This window comes from Oenanthe melanoleuca, chromosome 3 (assembly GCF_029582105.1).
Source record: "Oenanthe melanoleuca isolate GR-GAL-2019-014 chromosome 3, OMel1.0, whole genome shotgun sequence".
Lineage (NCBI taxonomy): Eukaryota > Metazoa > Chordata > Aves > Passeriformes > Muscicapidae > Oenanthe > Oenanthe melanoleuca.
In genome coordinates this window covers 38,783,219-38,801,484 of record NC_079336.1, presented here as the reverse complement: position 1 = coordinate 38,801,484, position 18,266 = coordinate 38,783,219, and positions in this window count along the sequence as shown.

The window sequence follows — 18,266 nt, the reverse complement described above, 5'->3', positions numbered from 1 at the left end:
TCCTTCCAAATCATCTGTTCTTTCTTTCATCTCTTCCTTATGTTTATCTTACAAGCTCCAGCAGCTCCTTGTTCATCCATACAAGCTTCCTTTATTGCAAAAGGTAAGATCCAGCAGAGCATCTCCCTTCACTGGCTCCTTGATCATCTGTGTCTGGAAATTATCACAAGTGCTGTATTATGTGTCCTCTGTGTCATCCCTCCTGCAGATCTCATGGTGATTTTTTTTCTCAGAAATACAACATTGCTTAAACAAGTGTTATAGTCTTAATTACAGATTACTGGATGTGCATCTTTGAATGCTGTACACGAGGAGCCAGACTACACTATCACTAATCATCAGGAATGCTGATGCTAACCATGTACACAACTAAACATGTAGAAAGAAGTAATTTCCTTGCAATTGAAATTTCTCAACCATTTATATGTTAGAATTTCTCTACCATTTTAACATTCAACATCCATTTATACTCAGACATACTGTAGAATTGCTGGTACATCTCATGGTACTGCTGTGAGATCCTGGAGGAAAGGATGGCTGGGTTTGGTTGTATTTTGAACAGATGGCAGAACACATAATAGAGCCATTGACTGCTTCTGGATAATATAAATGGACTTCCCCAAAAGATTCCAATGCTATTTTTGTCCTGTTCTAAATTAAAAGAAGACTATTCTACTATGTGCCAAGATGCATTTGAAGATCAGATCCAGACAGTATTGGTTCACATCTGCATACTGAATAGCAGGAAAAAGGAGCTGTATAATCAGTAATCTCCTATAAAAAGAGCCCTTAACTTACTTCCTTATCTGATACATTCATTTCTTCTTTCCCTATTCATTGTTTGAGTCTCTCTGAAGAGCACACTGTAGAAATACTTATTACAGATATTGCTATTTTCTATATGTAAATAATTCCATGATGACAGGCAAGCAGCAACCCTTTACTGGCACCAGCATATAATGATGCTTGCACAAAATACTGGACTTAATGCTGAATCCTTCAGTTGCCAGGCAAGGTCTCAGATCAATATGTGATATCTGTGGAACACATGCTACCTTACTAAAGATGCAACTAATTCCTGTTCAATTATAGGCATCATATCTCTGGGAATGAAAAGAGAAAATAGCTAATGTCATTATGTAACAGATAGGACATATTCATATAATCATACATAATAAATTATATCATTATATGTAATTTTATAATATATATTTTAATTATTATATATAATAAATGTATTATTATAATAAAATATAATAAATATATTTACATATAATAAACAACAATAACAAAAAACAACCAAGAAAAATCCCTCTGAATGCCTTAAATTTGGTCCAGTGTATGAGGGCCAGTAACTCACTAGGATCTGTGGACTGTGGACACAGGAGAGGAGGTCTGCCCTTTATAGATCTCAGAGCCTTTCTCCCAGTCTAAATTATACATATGTGGGCACAAATCCATCAAAACTGAAGCTCAGATAAAAAAAAAAACCTATTTCCCAACTGAACTATCCTGGTCAACATTTTGGTTTTTAAATGCTCTATTCTTACCAAACACAATTATTTGAAAGTATCTCTGGCTGTAATCAGAAAGGAATTATTTCTAGACACACAGAAGATAATTCCACTTATTCCTCACGTTTAAAATAACTTCTAGCATTTATAAAATTTTTCCCAAATAATGTTTTAAAGTAGAAGTAAAATAGCATTGAACCTGCTTGATGAGAGTTGATATTAAGAAGCTTTTTTTTAATGATTACATAAATATGTATGGTTTTTGCTGGCTTTTCTAGGACTTGATTCTGAGAAGCAGCACCTTTAATCCTTCACGAACAAAACTCAAAATTATCTTACTGATATCAGCCATGGGGACAAACCCCCTATAACAACCTGTGGCTTGTCTGTGGACCTTAATTAGTCAGAGAGATCATGATATGGAGCCTCTTCAAAGAGGAGGAGAGTGGTAGCTCTCTGTGGAGGAGCAGAGCAAGCTTTTGTAGCTGGTAATTTAAGGAGCAGCAACAGGCTAATGCCCGTCAGCACGGGGCAGAGCATGTGGTGTGGTTCTCAGCAGAACAGCAGGCTCCTAATGAGGTCTAGGAGTGGATAGCAGCTGGTAAACTCGGTGCTCGAGTAGCAGCCTCAGAGAGCCTTTATTTGCTAACAAAAGGCTGCAAATTGCTCAAAGGCCTGAGCAGGCAATGAGAACATGTTCATATGGTCAGCCAATATACAAATTTCCAAAACAAATATTACAATATATATGTTTTCACTGCAGCAGGACCTGGTGGAGTTTCTGAGAGCCGGGCGTTTCAGAAATAAGTCGTACATCGACTCCTTGCTAAATTGAGCCCTCCCAGAATTAAACCAGGTTTTCTCTCTGTATTGCAGCAACTGGACTACATGTATGCATCTATGTGTTTGCATTTTCAGCTTAAAATAATCTCAGGTGAGCTAGGAATAGAGTTAATACTTCAAAAAATATTTTACTGCAAATACTATTTTACTGTATATATCCCAGTGTCACTTGAGTCTAAGAATTCTTGAAGTGTAGCAGATGGAGAAAGATTAAATATATATCAATTACAGGATTTTGACAAAGGATATCATAAACCACAAGTTCAGAGATCAACTGTTTAAACAAGGTCAGAAGCTGAAATTTACTCATATTTTTATGCATCTGGCCTTATCCATTGTTCTCTATATAGTATTAGTGTAATTCCACAGGTACACAATTTTGTGGAAGTGCATGTTACAAGCATGTTTCAGTAGTAGTACATGGCTGACAAGAGATGAGTTGTTATTGCTCCCCATGAGCCCATGAGACTCAGCCCCCAGCAGATGACCACTAATACTTCCTATTATCACAGCAAATACTAAAGTAATTTGTTCATTATTTCCTGAAAACCTTGTAAACAGGAGCTAGAATCAAATTTTTATAAAAAAAAAAAAAAAGGTATGTGTTTCTTGTCATTATAATAGAAGAATAACACAATTATAGGCAAGTAAGAAAATCATTTAAAAGGAAGCTCCAGTTAATACAGACAACTGCACTGGAGGAAATTTGGTTGAGGTTTTGTTGTTAGAATCACAGGGGTGCAAAAAAAATATCTTCAGTACTTCTTAAAATTATAACAATCCATAACATTAATCTGAGACAAAAAAATACAGCAAGTTTTTACCTAATATTTGAGCTTTTTTTTTCTTGGGCTGTGAGATTAAAAATAACGTCAAACATGGACTTAGATATTCTCTTGCACCCCGTAATTAAAATCTAAAAAACACCATATTTCATTAAGTTTTGGAGGATGAGATTCAACGAAGGGCAAGTCATACATCAAGTATAATATAGCAGCCTCAGAAAATCAATTTTTCCATTGCATTCTCCGTAGTGATTATGCCATCTTTTCCCAGACACATGAGTTAGACAAACAGTTTTTTAAATTTACCTGGGGATGAAGGTAAATAGAATATTTTTCTAATATTCTTCTTCCCTCAAATGATGTACCTGAGTGCAGCACTATTCATAAATGAGGTATTGAATCCTCAACAGTAGGAGTCCCCTGGCTCTGCTGCAGATATGAGGATGGTTTAAAAGCTGCCACGCAAAAGCTGTGAACAACCTCGGTCCCTGCACTCAGCCTGGGGTGGCAGCTTCAGCCCTGGGCACTGGTGCCACTGGAGAGTGGCAGCACCAGGGCAGGGTGCTGACCTCTCTGCCCTCACCAGGGCTGCTGTGCTGCCCCGTGCCCGTGGCTGGCAGGGGCTCAGGGACCAGGGAGGGGCACCCCCAGACCCCAGGGATAAGGCAGGCTGCTCTCTGCCCTGCTCCTTTCCACCCAGGAGATGCCTGCTCTCCACTGGTTCTGGCAGGTGCCATTTAGGATGAGCACGTTCAAGGAATAAGTGTACACTGAACAGAAATATTTTACATCTATGTAACAAGTGCAGTTGTTGGGTTGGCTTCTCTAAAGTAGAATCTGCTGGGCAGAAATGCAACATAATAGAGTATTTTACAATCATGCTGGTGTAAGAAAAGGAACCTCAAGGCAGAACGTAATTTAATTAACTCTATTGCAGGAAATTATGATTATCAGAACTCATTGAAGTTAGACCAGTGTGTAATCATCTACAGCTTTCAGAAAATACAGGCTGCTTTAACTTTGATGAACTTGACTCAATAGCACACCGTCTGAATAGGTTCTCATTTTTGAGTATTCATTATGTATTCAAAGAGCTTTGGTACAAAATAAATTCTCAGGGCTGTAGAACCAGACCCCTGCTAGACTTGTAATAATGTTGTCACAAAAGCAAGATGTTTGTTACGTTTTTCTCCTTATAGCTACTTTTTAAAGCAGAGACTGGAAAGATTTTATACTGTCTTTAACAACAACAGTGCCAAGCAATGGATAAATTTGAAAAGCAAATATCCAGAATCTATAGATATAAAAAAAAAATATCATTTGGGCAGTGTATTTTTTACTTGGTGAATTTCAAAGCCTCAGACCATGCCTCTAAAAAGGGAAAGAAAGCATTAACTTGACAGGTTACATTAACATCCACTCACAAATATTGGTAGCCCAATTTGAAATGAAAAGCTAACCCATGAAGCCCCTTCAGTAGACAGGATATATGTAAATATCCATGCATGATCCTGCAGCATGAAATAAATAAATACATATTTTGCTGCAGATTACATATGGGTGAAATTTCAGTCTTTAAAAAATGCATTATGTAGATTAAATGTCAGGGATAAAAAATTTTGGTTTGTTAAAACTCATATTAACAATTATTGGTTTGGATGTCTGAGATATAAAATCCCAATAAATGTATTGTAATACAGATGATTTTTTTTTTTTTTTTACACAAGATGGTTTTTTACAAAAAACAGAAGTTAGTTTTAGTTTAATTGTTGAGACAATGTAAGCAGAGTTTCACCCAAAAAACTGCATGGGAAAGGTGAGGAGCAAAATCAACTGCTTTTTAATTTAATACATGTTTCTGAGTATTCTGTCGGTATGAATATAAAGTTTTGAAATTCAAATCAAAATTACAGGATGTAAGAAAACATGTATCATACCTCTCGTTAAAATGCAATGTTTAAAACAGTATGATAGATTATTTTATGGTTATAAATGTGCATTTTCTATGAAAAATTGTCATTGCCATTGTATAGGCAAGCCTAACTCCACAAATTAACTGTGAGTTTCATTTTCATGATGTTGCACATGAAAGTAATTTCAACCACTTCACACTCAAAACCTACCAAAAGGCTACAAAAAAATCTTGAAATACTATTGGGGAAAAAAAAGGGAAAAAAAAAAAAAGAGGGGAGGCCAAGATTATTTTGGTCTTTTAACAACGCCTTTTTCAGCTTCATTGTTTTTTGCCAATAGCCTGTAGTTCTGACAAACAGCTTGTAGCACTGGATGGGGATAGGAAAATAATGCAAAGAGAATGGCTCCCTGGAGGAAAGTCTGAGATGGGGCCAATTGCCAAAAACAGAGTCCAGGTCCGAACAAAAGTGTAAAAACCTGGCCTTACTGACATTCATGGAATACCCCAAATTATTTTAATATGGCAAGATTTCAACCCTGGGGAGAGGGAGCAATCACCATCAGTGCAAGGAAAGAGAATTTAATACTTGTTTTATCCCTCATCTTTTTTAAAAAGAGAAAATATTATCTGTTCCTGAGACCAGTGGGGTCTCCTCAGCACTGCTGCATTTTGCTACACTTGAAAAGTAGGGAAAAACACTTTCTGGAGTTATTTTTCTTTCCCAAAACCTTTCACCAAAGAGGCTCCTGAGACCACAAGGCCTGCAGCAGACAACTGATGATCGCCCGCGTTTCTTTTGCCTTTTCACTCGATAAGCCAGTTTCAGCTGATCTGATGTCAAGAGAGAGCAGCTTTTTTGTTTGGCTGGCTGGCTTTGCTGGAGGCTAGCCCCCAGGAGCTGGCTGTGCACAGCCTCTTGCGCTCAGGAGGAGCCTCTGGGGCGGCTGCGGCACCGGCATCTGCTTTGTGCGCCGGGATGCGCAGGGCAGCTAAGTGAGTGTGGGAAAGCAGCAACTGCAGACCAGGGCTTGCCATAAGGCAAGACCTAACACATAGCTCTTTCTGGTTCAGCACAAACAGATGGAAAAACACATAATAGACTCCAGCTAAAAGTCTTCTGTTCTATTATCTTTCCTATGAATCTACCGCTGAGAAATTAGCAAAGTTGTTCAAGAACACAAGAACACTCACCGAGAAAGTGGGTACATAATTGCAGAGCCTTTTTTGTGTTAACAGTTTTCACACAGATATGGGAGACATAATAATTACAGGAATATGTGTCCAGGGTAGTTCACAACGAACAGGGTAATTTTTACAGCCCACAATTTTTAAGCAATGTGGTGATCTTTAGAGCACAAAGGAAAATTAGGCTCGTCACACTCACAGCCCAAGACATCGTATGCTGAACAGGGGGAGGTCCTTCTGCTCCTAAGAGCCCCTTTCTCCTTCCTTTTTTCCCCATGTGACCTTAAAGGGTGGTGGGAAGAGAAACAAACAGCAGGAATAGATTGTCTATACTTGTGGCTGCTCAGTGCAGCTCAGGTAAAGCCCCTCCAGATACAGGGAATGGTCTATAAGCCTCTTCATACCAGCTGGGATTTTTCCTTGTGCCAGTTTCAGCACAGTTTCATTTGCTGAGTTTGATACAGAAACCCTTGGAGTTAAAATCTCCCAAAGGCATTGCATGCTGACAGCCTTTTCTGGCGGGGGGGAAAGTTTGGGTGAGAGGGAGCAGAGTTTTCCCTGTTCTAAATCAGACAGAGTGGATAGGTTTGCTGGTTTATTCCCTGTGTGATGCCCTAGAATTTCAAGAACCTGAGAGGTGTCAGCTGAGAAATATGTTCCAAGAAGCTGGAATGTAAGCAGTGTCACCTAAAAACCCTGATTACATAGAGGAGGCAAGGCCCCTCTATCTCCTATAGGATAGAGGTAGAATTTACAGGGAGACTGAAAATTAACTAAAATAATAAAGTGACTTTTAAATGCAGAATGCAATTAGAGACCTTAGCATGGTTTTATGTCCTCTAACCTGAAACCTCGACACTCTAAACATCCACATCTCAATCAGTCATCCACAGAATAATCCACCCATCAATTACAAAGGGAGCCTATTACAACTACATCAGGGATAGGTACCTGTATATGACAAATGTACCTGTATCACCTGGCAGGTGACCTCCACATACTGCCACAAGGTAGGATGAACTCTGGCAACACTCTTCACCCATTTTCTGTGAATGTCAACCTTCCTGTTGGTTGTGCATAGAAGTGTCTCCCCCTTCCTTGCTTGCAGAAAGACCTGGCATAGTCTGTCTCTGATGGTGACAAGCAGGCATCCTCCATGGCACTGTCTAACAAGAAGCTTTTCTTCAGCTGTTTAAGACTGAGTATGTCAAGCCAGTATGGACTGCCTCAGAATGCCTTGTATGGCACTTTGCACACATGTTAAAAGCACATATTTAGACTATGTTGGAAATTTAGTGTGTTAATTCACTTTCTCCTAGACATACCCTGCCAGTCTTCAATAGGGTATTCAGGATAGCATCCTACACACTGCTTCATACTTGATTCCCCTAGATGTGCTCCACAAGGCCCCAGGTGTAGATGGAAAGCACATTCACTCCTAAGAAAATCCTGTGTTGCATTCTGTATCCCTAATACACATACACACCTAAAACAGAAATCAAGTTAAACTGTTTGCCCTCATTTTGTCTTTCCTTGTTTATTTGGAGAAATCAAACATGCATCAGTGCTTCCATACGGACAGATGAAAAGCCTCAGTGTCCTTCCTATTGTATCCACCTGCACCACATTAACTATTTTGTTCCCAGTGGAGTTACTATCACTGCATATGAGTGGAAGGGAGAATTTTGCCCGTTCTCACATTCTTAGAATCTTAGTAAAAATTATTCTCCTTCACAGACAAGCCAGCTTCCAGTGGTAGTCAGAGAGGAGCAGAGATGTTTGTCTGCCTGGCCTGGTGTCTAGCAAGAGAATACAGACAAAACAAAAGTTAAAGATTGATGCCACACAGCAACTGCTCACTTATTCCCATACATGCTTCTTGTAGTGCACTGGAAGCAATTAAAGCAAACCTGCCGTGGGAGTGCTGCAGTTGTGGTGTAACTCTGTGCCAAGTGGTGGAAGGAATAGCACTGGCTGAGCCACCTACTGCTGAGCTACAGAAAGGGCAGTCTTTGGCATGCTTTTGCCTGAGGAAAGGTCCAGCAAGCAGATGGAGAGATGGGCTGAGGCTCTGGCACGCTGTTAGCCAGCACTGTGGCAGCAGCCTCATCCAGAGTGGTGTCCAGCTGCTGGCAGGAGCTTCAGAAAGCCACTCTATAACTCAGACAAGGCTGAAAAACTTACCACCACAGGAGTTAACCTCCTATGGCTGAAGAAAGTTAAAGAAGGAGGATAGTAAGATGATGCTGAGTATTTAATAGTAGGCAAACCCCTAATAAATGCCAGGTGAAAGAAGTGAAAATAACAACTTCAGGAGTCTGACTCTATAGGCAAATGAGAAAAACTAAAAAAAAAAAATTAGTTAGGAACAACCAGCATCCCAGCATCCAAGGACAGGCCATCCATAAGGCTGACAGAAGGACAGAGTTGTGCTTTCAGCCATCCAGTGCCCTGGAGCACAGGCACAGCTGGCAGTGTGGGCACAGCTGGCAGTGTGGGCACAGCTGGCCTTCCAGCCCAGCCACATGCAGCACAGCTGGCTGGCAATAATGCCACCCAGATAAATGGGAGCCTCACACTCTGCACTCCCTGAGCTCTGCCCATTGTCCTCCCATCAAGATAACCATTTGTGTGAGCATCAAAGCTGACAAGTCCCCCACAGGACAGTGTCCCATGGTTGGCATCTTCCAAAGACACCAAGAAAGAAAACAACATCTTTTGTGGAAGCAGGTGATAGGCTTTTTTTTTTTTTTGCCTCATGAATTCTTCAGAGGAAACAAAAATCTAAATCATGAATCTCTTATGAATACAGGCACCATTTTATTACTTTGATATATGGCAATAATTCCAGATTCTGGCTGTTATTGGCATTACATCTGAATATACAGCCCTAGTACATTTCATTACTGCTTGAGGAATATCCACAGACATAATTTTACATATATTAATTTTTTTTTGCTGCTGTACATCTCTACAAAGTTTATCTGGTCATGATCTTTGGATATTAATTCTATATTAGTGTAAAACAAATTAGCTTTTAGTTATCAAATGTTCAAATTACTGTTGTGGGTTTTCAAATTATTGAAAGAAAAATTGCAAGGCCATCCACAAGAAAAAGCTGCAGTTGTGTGACCCACTTCTCTACGGTCATGTAAGAGACTCATGGTATGTTGTGATTTCTGATATTTCCTCCTAATGTTCTTTAAGATAATTACATGCAGTTACAAAGAGGGCACATCAAGAGAAACTGTTTGAAACAATACAAATTAAAACTAAAAATTCAGATCAAGAAAAAAAATTGCTAGCTGATCCTACAACTGAATTTCCTTAAGCCCTTGTCTCCCAGGAGACTGATAGAACCTAACTAAAATAAATTATATGTTGCTCTGATTAAGCTGCAGTTATTAACTGAAATATCATTTATTAGAAAATAACCTTGCTTCTGCACAGCAGCTATACTTGTTTCAGCAGGCAATAAATGAACTTGATTCTAAGATAGAATCTTCTTTCTAAAGTATTCCACTTCCAGTATGCTAATTTCTAAATACAGATTAATGTCTGTATTTGCCTGTATGCTCTTTTTGCCTTAATAGAAGGTCATCAAGGGATGTAAAGAATCACCCTTCCTTATTTGTCCTTTTACTTCTGCCTCTGTGGAAAATAAATGAAGAAAAACCATGAACTTGGCTGGCAAGTTTTCTAACATGCAAGGTGGAACAGAGACAGATTGGTACAGAGGTATGCATGGGAAAATTCTGCTTTATACAGGCTCAAGATGCTCTTATTTGACTTTTATTTTCATTTTCCTTCTAAATGTGTTATTGAAATCCATTTGTAAGTACAAGACAAGCTTTTCATTAAGTATAGAAAGTACAGCTGAAACAATGAATAATGCTTGGCTCATCATCCATCCAATAAAGTCAAGCACCAGCTTCTTTGAGCAATTTGCAAATCAGCAGAAAACCACCAGTGACAGCAAACTAAAGCACAGAGCTACACACAGGCCTGTGCAGTGCTACATTTAACAGTAAAATGTGTTTCACATCTCCTCTTACACAGCAAGAATGTAAATTTCCAGTATCCATTCAGTATCATTTCCAAGTACCAAGAACTCTGTGCTATCAGCAACACCACTCTCAAGTTTTATTTGTATGGAAAGAGGGTAATGTTTAATATGAGCATCGGACCCTTCTTCTTTTGGTAACATACTGTGGTCACTGAAACCACACTAAGAATTAGTTAATCTCGTTCTGAAACAAGTGAACCACAAATATCATCTGTGAATTTAAAGAATTTGTGTTCTTATCCAAGCATCTGACATTTCAGTTTGTTCATTTTGTTTTGTTAGGAAATATCACCTACTCTGGAATGTCCTTTGCATAAGGAGCCTCTTATAGAGGTTATAATATACAGAGGTTATCATTCATAACCTCTTTCTAACAGCAGTCTACAATTCTACAATGGTCATTACAAATCATTCTTGGTTTCATTGTGCTTTTCAGCCCCTCTTAGGTTAATAAACACACATTTTGAGGAAACATTTTCTCATATTTTGTCACAATTATTCTGCTAGCATAATACTGCAGCAGGGAGGTAAAATGCAATATTTTACATTGTTTTTTGGTGCAGTCACATTTAAATGTACCATCCTGGACCAACATCTTGACAACTGGTCTTATAAAGAAGACAATTTGGAATCAAGGGCTTAAACTTGCAGGTCCCTGGTACAGCTATGAAAAGCATTCATCTTTGCTATCAATAGCAATTCCCCTTAGTGTTAGCAACCCAAAGATATGTTTTGACATATGCAGCTGCACAGTGTTCAGGGTAGCATTAGTCAGTCCTCAAGTTTTCTCAAAGCTAGTCCCTAAACTCTGCCAATATTCCGACAGTAGCCAATATTTGTGAGTCTATTACATATTATTTTGCTACTTTTAGAGGAACTAATATTAAATGCAAGTCTGTTGCACTAGAAATTAATATTCTTTCTTGTAAAGCAACTGACTTTTTCTGGAATCACAGAGTCCCAGAATAAGCTGAGTCAGAAGGGACACTAAAGGATCACTGAATCCAACACAGCCCTTCACAGAACCATCCCCAAAAGTCACACCATGTGCCCAAGAGCATTGTCCAAACACCTCTTGAACTCTGTCAGGCTGGTGCTGTGACCACTTCCCTGGGGAGCCTGGTGCACTGCCCAACCACCCTCTGGGTGAAGAACTTTTCCTGATGTCCAGCCTAAACCTCCCCTGACACAGCTTCAGGCCATTCCATCAAGTCCTGTCACTGGTAACCACAGAGAAGAAATCAGTGCCTGCCCCTTCTCTCCCCCTCACAAGGAATTTGTAGACTGCCATGAGGTCTCCCCTCAGTCTCCTCTTCTCCAGGCTGAACAGACCAAGTGACCTCAGATGCTCCTTATCCAGCTTCCCTTCAAGGCTTCCCTTCCCATGCTCATGGCCCTGCTTTGGATGCTCTCTGATATCTTTATATCTTTCTTATATTGCAGTGGCCAAAGCTGCACACTATATGCAAGGCTGCACCAATGCAGATTACATACAGGTCATAACAATTGAAACTGATGTAATATAAAGATGGTCAGGTGCCTATTCTAAGATATGACTTGGTACAGTCCCTCAACATATTATAGCAATAAACAAATAATAAAGAAACTATTCATTGACTTCTAAAAGATGCAGATCTGAATGCCAATATGGACTTCTGCCTCTTGGATTTTCTTTTCAGTTACATGATAGAGAAATTAGTTTAACACAGACATATACTTATTTTATTCTCACAGCAGTCCATACAAGAGGTGGATAAAATTATTGATCAGTTCTTTTCACTATGAGTTAATTTATTTTATTTTCATTTTCCTGTAGTGTCTGCAATAGCTGGGGGGAAGGAGCGGCGAGCCATAGCAAAGAAACAACAAAAAAGATACATTTGCAAGAAGGATTACTCAGATATGTGTAAATTCATAGTACCAAATGAAGCTGACAAATATGTAACTTCTGCCTTCACTAAAAGTTTTTGTATACAAATACAGCTCCATTGTAGAGTTCAATATGTTTAAATCTGAGACAACAGTGGATCATTCAGCAATGGTGTTTTTTAAAAGCTCAAAATTCCAGTGTCATAAACAGGTTTTCTTAATGCTTCCTACAATGTTATGTTGACCTTCTTATCAATACAGAATAGCTGAACATATGTCTCTGCAAACCTGGCCAACAGTACAGAAATCATTGATGAAGGAATTTCTATGAAACAGTGAAAGGCAAAATGCTTATTTTCTCTTTCAATAGCTTGTTTTGTCTCTCCAGCACTCCAGGATTCCTCATGTTGGTTTTAGTATAATCATGTTATTTTTCAATATTTGTACCTCTTAAGCAAAACTAATTGTTTGAGTGCTCTTCTATCTTTCTTTGAGATATGATTCTGAGAGCTCAACATCATTTTGAGTCCAAAATGTGTTACACCTCACAAATCACCGTGCAGAGCACACATTATTATGGGTGGCATCGTCATGTGATACTGTGAGGAGTGTAATAAAATACCCTGAATACAATCAACAATTTTTTGTGCATCTTATCGTGAGCCTTTACTACAATCTTTGTCTTAAAAAACATACTCAGTTTCTCAAAAGCCTATTTTGGATTTATTTTAACCTTGCTACACATCAAAGTACAAGGATGAAGCTTTGTTCTTGCTGTCAAGACAACCACTGCCTCTTCAGCAGAAGGGGGAAAAAATCAAAGACTTGTAGAATGCCAGTTGAGTTTGAACCTGAAGGCCACAGTCTCTGAGCACACCTGGTACTCCCCACAAGAGCAGGATACTCAAGAAAATTGAGGCTTCAAATGAGCTTCCATATAACAACCTATAATTTCTTTTCAGGCAGTGGGGAAAAAACGTTAAAGGAAAATTTGATGTGACAGTCCCTTTGCTGAAGCACAAGGAGGGGTTCAAGATGATCTTCAGAATGCTGGAAGACAAAAGCCTCATTATACATAATAACTGCTTACCAGTAGCCCAGATTGATAACAAGCTTCCTCTGCCAATTTTGTTCTATCATTATACAAAGAGGTGATTAAATTATTTGACAAATCTTTTCCTGTGCAATATGGAGTTATTTGTCTCAGGTAGAACAGAGCAAGGTTAGGTAAAAAAGGGGGTTAACCAGCATGGCAGCTTTAAAATGGCAACACTTGTTCCAAACTCGCCTACAATGTGCAGAAAATATTCAAGGTTTGTATTTGAAAGCTATTGGATATATGTTGTGACATCATAGGACATGCCAGCCTTCAGGCACCACCTTGTGTGTATTGCCTGCTCCTCCTTTGCAGACTGAGGACCTCTGCCCTGTTTGATGGCTCCCAATCCCCCCTGTCTCCAGAGCAGCCTGGTGTGGCAGCAGCTGCTGTTGGGTCTGTCAGCCCAGGCGAGGCTGCTTGGGCAATTCACAGCACTCTCAGCACGACACTGCCCTGCCCCTCTCAGGGTGTCTGGAGCAAGAGTAGCCATGCCACAGGCCACACTAAAAATACAGTGCAGATGGTTGCAGCAGAGCAGCTGGCCATGTACCCTGGTCCTGATTGGTTTACTGGTGCAGACATAGCCAATCTTTTCTGCTTTATCATTTCAAAAGACATTTCTCCAGTACTCGGGATGCTGCTATTCCCTTGTTGCCCATTTGCAATCTTTCTCTGGAGGGTCAGAAGGTCTAAGCCAATTACCTGGGTTTCTCTGCTGCTGGAAATATTTGCAATCACAAATCCTGCAACAGGAAAATCGTGACTAAGAGCAAAAGACATATGTCAAGTGACACTAGCTGTGCTGAAATGTTCTTGAAGCAAATATGGCTAAGGTTTATTAAGAGTTCAGACACTGCTGAAGTGAAAATAAGGCCATGAGAGAGGGTCACTTGATAAACAGAGCCACTCCTGCTGAATTCAGCAAGAGGTGCCACATCAGAGACAGCTTCTACACAGTGCCAACCTAGTGTGCTGCAAGAAATGAACTACCTGAGTGCCAGCAGCTGAAATGGTATCAAGGTGGGTAAAAACAAAGGTCAGGCTGATGTAGCAGTGCTCTGGCAGTGTCCAGCAATAAACTGTGCGACCCCCTGCTAGACCTATATTCCAAATTAGAAAATAAGAGATATGGAAGGAGAATCATCATCTGACAACTGAGCAGAGCATTGCTCTTCCCACCTGCAAGTGAACATATGGCCCTGACTGCAGCCAGAGCTGTCTCCTCTAAGCTCAGCAGATCAAATGTACACTTCTCCTTCCCCCTACACAATGCATGCCCAAGCATCCCCAGTGGCCTTTCCAAAACTCACCTTAGCCAGCAGGCAACCACCATCTCACCACACTGCATAAAGGGAATCAGAAGTTTTCCAACTCATTTGCATGATCTCTCAGCCAGCTGAAAAAAAACTGCTATCCAAAGCAGGTGCTGGCAATAATTGATTCTTTCTAAACTGCATGGGTTGAGTGTGAAAATGGTACTACATATGCTAATTTCTCACAATAATACGTGCATGAACTATTCTCTTATTTTGCCACATGAGTGCTTTGTTTTGAAAATCCCACGCTGTGTGGTTTCACACAGGCTCTGCTGTGCTCTTCTCCATACTGTGATTTAGGGCTAATCTTTTACAAGTGGCAAATAATATTTACTCTTCATGATACTGTCATAGAGAGGCTATCAGTTTCCTGTCCTCTTGATAATATCCCCATCCTTCTCCAGGGGTAACAATTCCCACTGCCCATCTACTTGCCTAACTGGTTGAAAGAATTCTGGTAAGCTCAAACAGATTATTCTCGAGAAGACTTCTTGCTATGTTTCTAGAATTACATGCACACCAACTGTCATTCCAGCTTTTTCATTCTTTCCCACTGTATAAATTGCAATACTAACTTACCCTATAATTCTTGTTTTTATTATATCTACTATGTCCAGAATCCATCAAAACATACACTTTTTTTTTTTTTTCCCAGACTTTTAAAATAATTATACAGGTCCTTCTTGAAAATCATGACTAAAATGTCAAAGATGCACTGGGTGTTTCATGAAAATGTTTGTTTGGTAACTAGTGGTTTCTCAGCTTTCTGTATTAATTAATTCCTGTTTGTTGGGACTAAATTCTGTAAAATTATTTGACTTATTGTGTGGGAGCATTATATAAGCAACACCCTCCTAGGTTCTTGTGATTCCCCTGTGAAATACACTTACCACTGTAGTTATGGAAATGATGTGCACACATACTTCTTGTTTTGGATCATGGGGTTCTGCCATGGACAGATTCATTCAGTATTTGTTGTTTTGCAAGAAGTTTGTTCTTGATTGCAAGTTAGGTCAGGTTAGATAAGCTAAAAATGACAGATGAGGTGTTGGGGAAACATATTTCAGGATTTAGTCTTCTCATAATATTGTAATTGTATAAAAGACTTTCTGTAGAAATCCTGTCTATGACGGCACATGATTACTAGGAATATATAGAAGTTGGGTTTTGTCTTGTAAGCAAGTATAAATCAAACTTATTCATCCATAGGTAGTGCAAATAACCAAATTTTCAGCATGTTTTGGAAAACCTTTGATTCTGTGGAAGTGGGTTTATGATATCTTTTCTGTATCTGTATAGTCTCTTTTTTTTTTGATGATTAAGGGGTATGCAGTGATGATATAAGGGGTATGCAAACATAAGAGTACTCCAGACAAAAACTAATGAAAAGATGACTAACTGATGGTAGAGAACTGTGAAGCCAATGTATTTAGGTGATGCAATCTAGGTTTCCTTCTGAGTTCTGCATGATCCATCCAGAATGCTACACTTCAGGCTGCTACTAACAAGTATCTTCAGGGGACACATTGAGGTGTATCCCAAAGCATCCAGGACCCTCTGGGACACACTCAGTATCTCAGTCATTCAGGTGCTCTCAGTGCCATCAGAGAAGTTCAGAAAAGCAAGCAGTTGCTTTTGCAATCACCTGTTGGAACCGGCCCTAAACACTCAACAACTTGCAAAAATGAGAGTACAGCTGAGTTTATTGTTCTTGCTACTAACTTCTTACTTTAAATACTATTTAGGTTCTTTTTTCACATTCAAAATTTTTACAAGATGATTCAGAGTCCTACTCTCCCCACAATAATGTGATCAAACTTTTCCAAGGAAGAGTGCAGCAGCTCAATACAGCTTTTAGAATATGGGTCACAATTCTTTTTCTGATCTGTGAAAGACACATGAATAAGCTCTTGGCATTCAGAGAAACAATCTTTTCTCTTTCTTTCATTTTCTTTTTGTTTTTCGTGTTCATTGGAACTTTTTTCCTCAGCTTTTAAATTCTGCAGGAAAAAACCTTGGAAGGAAATTAAAACTTCTTTTTCAAACACACTGCAATTTGTTGATATTTTCAAGCTTTTCAGTATTACTCCATTCACAAGTTGAATGTGTGTGCTGTTTAATATCAAACAATTGTTTTAGTGCCATTTCAAGTGTCTGGCTGTGTTAATGCCTGCTAATTAAATGTTTCAAAAAGAAAAAAATACAGCCTAAATTTTGCAGAACTTCATCTACATCTGCTTCTTCTATGAAAAGACGTCCTTGGAACAACTCCAGTATGTTAAATAGGAAGTAAATTATTACAAATAAGACAGTAATTTACCTGTAGGCTGTAGCATGCTCTACTATGTATGAAATTTACCATTCACTTGCTATTGACAGTCAAGTAGACAAGGGTCTCTGTGGCATGAAAAAGAAGGCACTATTTCAGGACTGTTTACATGGGTTATGTTCCAGTGTTTTTGGGGTTTGGTGATAACCAAATATTTCTGTCCCATCTTCAGAGATCTCAAGGTGGGATAAAGAAGCTGTCATGTTCCCTGCTGTCTTTGGCACAGAGGGTTGCTGCAGGTTATGGTTGCAGATTCCTGCAGGTTTCTCCAGGACAGGGGTCTCAGAAGCAGCAGCATCTCTAAAAAGCCTTTGAGGGAGATGATGCAACAGCAGCCTGTCCCAGTAGGCAGACAGCACATACATTTACATCTTATCACTTCCAATATGTGTGTTAATCACACAGCTTCTCAATGCTTTGCAAGTAATTGAGAAGCAAAAGATATAGATACAAACAAGATGCAGTTGACAGAGAAGCACTATGGAGAGCCTGTCCTGTCAGGACCACCCATAACCAGAGTGTGAAGCACACACTACCACACTTGTTTTGGACTCCTCAAGGCTGTGATCCACTCAATCACCACCTCCCAGACTCATCACCGCACACTTTCAAGTTATAAAATCTTCCTCATGATGAATGGATAGAGACAAAATTGGTTCACACTGAAATTTAGAACCAAATAAATGAAAATGTGAAGAGTTTGTTATTTGGGGTTTTTTTTTCCAATAGAAGCCAAGTGGAATTTTTGCACTGCATTGTTGCCTTTATTGTCTTTACACATCTTTCAGATAATAAATATAATGCATATGGATGGAAAAAATTCATCTACTTGCTAGATACACATACATTATCACCAGGAACCAATCATATATTGTAAATCCCCTGTTCATTACATAGTCCACTTTGTTAACTGAATAAAATAAGTGGACTGTTGAAAACAAGAACGATTTTTAATTCAATATTAAGTAGGACTGTTAAATATTTAGTGATTTTCATTATAACATCTGATATGACAGATCTACTTGCCTGTGTATTTTGATGGATAGGTTTTTAATTCTAACCTCAACAAAGGCAATTTGGTAGCAGAACCAGCAGCCATTAGCTGATGTACTTCTGTACCTTTCAAATTTCATTCCACATAAAATGCCTTTGCCAAGTAAATGTCAGACCCCTGCAGTAATTTGTGTTTCCTGACTGATCCCACTTCAGAGCTAAAGGGAGCTGACTGAAGCAAGTGTAGCTAGTGCAGCAAAATGCAAATCATAGAATCATTACAAAGGGGTTGGATCATCTAGTTCCAAACCCCTGTCATAGCCAGGGACACCTTCCATTAGACCAGGCTGCT